This window comes from Trachymyrmex cornetzi, unplaced genomic scaffold (assembly GCF_001594075.2).
Source record: "Trachymyrmex cornetzi isolate Tcor2-1 unplaced genomic scaffold, Tcor1.1 scaffold1339, whole genome shotgun sequence".
Lineage (NCBI taxonomy): Eukaryota > Metazoa > Arthropoda > Insecta > Hymenoptera > Formicidae > Trachymyrmex > Trachymyrmex cornetzi.
In genome coordinates, this window is record NW_017295916.1 from 124,204 (window position 1) to 130,001 (window position 5,798).

General features: G+C 31.5%; 1 pseudogene; it reads right to left on the reverse strand.

Moving 5' to 3' along the window:
- Positions 1–2,331: 2,331 nt before the first annotated feature.
- Positions 2,332–4,947, reverse strand: LOC108770788 (uncharacterized; annotated as a pseudogene).
- Positions 4,948–5,798: the final 851 nt, after the last annotated feature.

The following is a 5,798-nucleotide window of genomic DNA, read 5'->3' on the forward strand; positions in this document are numbered from 1 at the left end:
ATTTTTCTAAATAATACGTTTTTATTAGGAGATAAAGGTTATAATGGAATAGCAAAAAAAATGGATTGTCTCTCCTTTTAAAGATAATGGTAATCTTACGATAGAACATGTAGAATTTAATAGAAAAATTTCAGCAACTCGAATAGTAGTTGAAAGAGCTTTCGGTATTTTAAAAGGCCGATTTCGACAATTACAAAAATTACCGTTACGTGATACCCATTTTATGACTTGGATTATAATAGCATGTTGTGTACTTCATAATATATGCATAAATAATGGAGATGACGGTGATGATTTTTATATTGAAGAAGACTATAGAACAGAATGAGTTAAACTGTAACGAACAAAGAGACGAAAATGTAAATGCAGGAAACCTGGATCGTCGAACATTATTTGTTCAAATAATCGGCGTGAAAGAGCCGTCACTAGACGCAGTATCCATGGGCGTAGGGATACACGCGCCGCTCTACGGCGCATGCGCGGTAGCTCGTCGTTAGATCCTTCTCGTTGTTTTCCTCGCAAGGATTCTCTCCTCTCTCGAAAGTAGTTAGTTGTTACTTTGTTGGTGCTCACTTTCTAAGAAGTTCACAGATTCAGAAAGAGCTCTCTCAGTGTGTGGTTCTCATTAATACTATTATCTCAAGAGGATAATGGACAACCTGTGGCCATCCAGAGATTCGCAGTGCCGCAAATATCAAAGTTAACCTGTCTCACCACACGTCTCGATGTATGGCTCAAATCCGCCATCAAGGAAATCGACTCACTAAAAGAAGGTGAGTAACCGTCTCAAGATCTACTCTTACGAAATTCTCGTTCTTCTGACAATGTGACGAAGAACTGATCTTTTGACGGTCTCACTTGATTTTCTCTCTACCTTTCTTCGAGCTCACTATACAGATTATTCTCGAGTCGAAGAAGAGTAATTATTCTCATAGTTTATTCTCGAGTCCGAGTAAGTCTCACCTTAACGAATATTCTCGAGCTTACCGGACATCTCATTTCTAGCCTCAATCAGTGACAAATGCCATCAATTACGCAAAGATTGAAGTCAAGGTTATGGCATCCTCGCACTTAATTACGGTGCATTAAAGGAATTAATTTTAACGGATTTCAGGTTTTACGTTCCTCGTGCTTTTGGCTCGTGCTGGGACTTACATTGTTATTTGTTATGATCTACTCACCATCACCTAATGATTGTATCAATATAATACTTTGCCGTTAGAATACAAAATTGATTCAATAAACTGTTCCACTGCTTGTTTCTAATTTCTCTTAAATTTCAGATTCTCTATACAAACCTTTTGAAGTATATCTCCTTAAACATTATTGTTTCGAGAAATGTATCCTTGTAATAATTAATCATGTAATATAATATGAAATTTCTGACCTATAACTTGCACAAGAAAAAATGTCAAAATTGGTCAAAGGTACACCACCTTCCCCTACCACTATTTTAGTTACTGTAACATTAAGAATAACTCAATCGGCGTCGAAACGTTTGTTTGAAAATTATTTTTATTTTTATTTTTTAAATTAACATTCTTTATTACATAACTGACTCTGAGCTCTTCAATTGTTCTATTTTGTTTTATTTTTATAGAGCCTTATTATTACTTATTACTTATTTGTTTTGAAAAAACAATTTTCATCTGTAGATAGGTATATGTACAGTTTTATAGGTGTATACAGTTTTGTATATAATAAAATGTAAAATTTTTTAAATACAAAAAAGAAACAAATTAACAATATTTATTTCAGTTTATTTTTATTTTGTATAAGTATATATGTTTAACATTTTATTAATTTATTAATGAATAACATTCTTATTTTTCTAATAATATATTTTTAAATGCTAACAGAGATCTTAATTCTTCATACAAACTTAAAAAGAACAATTCCTAATGACTATTAACAGCGAACATGTAATATCACATAATACCAGTCTTATAATTTCAATCTATATAATAAATATATTTATTATTTCAATTCAGCTGGACGCTACATCACTTAAAAATAAATTACTTGGAGAATATTAATTTAAGAAATTAAAGTGAACACATAACTTTATATTACTTTAATTTATATACGCAAAACATTCTTTTTAACAACTTTTAGAAACGCAGCATGTAATATGTAATGAACATAACATGTAATATCTAATAAACGGTATATCTAATATCTATCTTTTAAAATGCAATAGTTTTATTACGTAAAAATATAAATATATTTGAATTCTTTAAAAAACCAATTACATGTAATAAAATGAATAACTTTGAAATTGTTACAACATAAACGTAAGTATTTTAAACTTTGAAAATAAAAAAATTGTTATTAAATATTTTGATTAAAAATACTACTTCTAAATTGAATCATATTTCTTAATAAATCACATTTTTCTTTTTCAACAGACATTTTTTCTCGATGTAGATCTATCATCTTGTTAAATTTTAATTCTTCTAACATGATTTTTTTTCTTTTTCAAGTTTAGCTTTTCTTTTTTTAATTCAAGTTCTTCTATTTTCCTTTTATATTCTTTTTCATCATGATTCCTTCTATCTTCATATTTTTGTTGTAACATTTGCAAATGTTGTAACCATTGTCTTTCTAATTCTAATTTTGTTCGAGCTACTGCAGAACCTGTTCCATGTGTGCTACGTTTTTTACTGCATTAATTTTTACGTTACTCTGTCTACTACTTGATTCTTTTTCTACATTAACATTCTCTGAGTCTGTTTCATATGCGCTATGTATTTTTATTTCATTAATTTTTTTATGGTTTTGAATAATATTTGATTCTTTTTTTATATCATTTTCTAAATTGTTTGTAATATTTTGTTTTTCAGATTGATTCGATGAAGTTGCTTTTAATAATGGTGAATTGAAAAAATTTTCCTTACAAGCATTACCACTTTTATCACCTAGAATTTCTTGTATTCGTTTTTCAAATTCATCAAGAGACTTCGGTGCATTTCCGCTTGTACGATTGTGATCCTTTTTTTTAGTATAGGCTTTCTTTAAAGCGCTAAATTTCCATCTAACTTGATCTTGTTAACTACAAAAATGTATTACGAAGATAAGCAAATAACATAAATATTGTTAAATATAAAAGATATATAAAATTGTTTAATCAGGTTTGATGTTCCGTATAAAGACCCTTATCAGGTAACAAAAGTGTTAGATTTCAATCGATACGTGGTGACATATCAGGTTTTAACTTGTCGGCAAAGCCATATAAGGCGATATTGTCTCCCGATAAATTAAAGCCATGGATACGACCAGTGTAGAATGAGAACCACTGGACGTTAGTTTTAAGTTAGATATTAATTAAGTAATTTTGCAAACTTATAGCATTGTTAGAATAGTTGTCCGCAGCACATTGAGGAATTTATTCGAGGACGAATAAAAGGGCAGCATGGCCGAATAAGTTTTATTGGGTTCTAATTAAGTTAATTGGCAATCTTATAGCATTGTTAAAATAGTTGTCCGCAGCACACTGAAGAATTTATTCGAGGACGAATAAAAGGGTAGCATGGCCGAACTGTAAGAAAACATCTATGTATTTATTTTCTTAACATCGAACATTCTCGAATATCCCAGTACTCGGGAGTTGCTGACACCTACGTTAGCCGTTGTTACTCCGAAATCGAATCGGAGCAATCAGCAACGCCGTGCGTACATACGTCACACGTCGTACCATGCTTCCACAAAACCGGCGTATCAGAGGACACGAGTCGCTGCTTCTCTATCGTAAGAGAGGAGTCGTTGATTATCTCTGAAGCAGACGAGTACTAATCCTTTGTCTCGCGAACGATTAATCAATTTCGGGTAAAGAGAGGCGATTAAATTCTCTCTGATTCCTTCGGCTTCCGTCAAGTTGTATAACGCGTGTAGAATTAAGCGTTACAGTATTAATAACATTAATTATATTTCATTGTACAAGTATACGGGTAATAAAGTCAGTGTTCTATTACTAAAGTGTAAAGAGAGCTTTAACTGCAATCTTGCCCTGTACCTTAAGTACTCCTTAAATAAATTTCCCTATAATTACAAATAAATTAATCCTCTTATACCGCAACACATCCAGATAACCAGCACGGGTAATTTCCAATTGTAATTGCTCGCATCACTTGTTCTTACTATTAGTGAGATAATACAGTATCTTAAACCTGGTATATATCTTACAATATATGCATATGTATATAATTTTGAAACTTACTGCTACTTCAGATAATGATAATATATTGAGATCGTTAGCTACACATTGCCAATTTTTTTTATTTTTTTTTGTATTCTATATATTTTTGTATTATCTGCCTCAATATCTCGAGCTTCATAAGCAGATAAAAGTGCACAAGTAGCTCGCTTAGACCATATGAATTTACATTCTTGTAAGTCTTGATTTAAACTTGTTTTAACTGGCTGATCGTCTTCTACTTTTTCTTCATTCGTATAATTTTCTTTTTGTATAAAATTTTTTGTTTGGATAAAATTTGCTTTTTGTATATTGCTCACTTTTAAAAATTTGTATCATTTTTTAAAATTATTTTACCATTATTTTACAAAAATTGCAGTTTTTTCATTGTAATACGCTGTAACATATAAGCATAAAAATGCAAATTGAGTTAGAATTTATAATTTAGGACCGATTGTTACATCTTTCAGTAAAGTTTACCTGTTAGGTAAATCTGGCAATCCGCGTATGTGATCGGGTAATATTGCTACTTATCTAACAGGTAAATTTTACCAAAAGATGAAACAATCGGCCCTTATACAAATAAAATTGCGTTATTATAATTATCTTAAGTAACTTTTTCGTTTCTTTCCATACATAGATGAGATTAAGTAATATAATACAACACAAATAATTTTATTATATAATACACTTAATAACTTGCATTTTTCTATTTAAAATAACAATAACAAAATGTTTCATACTTTTAGTTCCATGTTGCAAGAATTTCTTTCCGTCGAAGATTAACAGTTCGACCATACGTAACTGCACTAAACTCACCCAAACTCACCATTCGAGCAAAGTCAACCGAAGTCGACTTGTGTCATCGACATAGAGTGACACAAATGTAATGGAAAGCAGAGACAATACTAGGAGTCAACTTGTGTCGACTTGTGTCACTAAATGGAAAGCACCCATTCTTGAAAAGAAACGTATGCGAAAATCTAGGAAAATGATACAGTATACGTTACGTGTACTAATATTTCCCTAGACTTTCGTATACGTTTCTTTTCAAGAATAGAGCCCCAGATCCTTGTATAACATATAACACATAATGCATAATACCTGTTCTACAATAGGGTTGCGAGTCGTAAGGCGTAAAATATTGACCAATCACAGTTGAATATGACAAAAATAATCAACAATTGGTTAATTTCTTACGACTTATGGCTTACCCTATTGTAGAACAGGTTTTAGAAAATATACTAATCAAAGTCCTTCGCTTCCTTTCTTTCCATAAAATAAAGAACTCTGATTGGTTGAATTTCTTATGCCTTATGTGTTACGGGAAGGCTCCGGTTACACACATTGCATGTTGCACACATGCATCGCTAATTGGCCAACATAAAAATAAAATATTCTCATTGGTATAGCAATAAAAAATTATTAGGTACCAGCTGATGTGAGTGGTGTGTGCAATCAGGATTGTAGGCAAACGGGATCCTCCCTGTGTTACGCTCCGAATGAATCCAGCGTACTTGAAATATAGGATTCACACTATGGGTGTGTTCCCATTTGCTGATTTCCAGTATAGTATCCAGTAACCGCCATATTGTATTACTGGAAG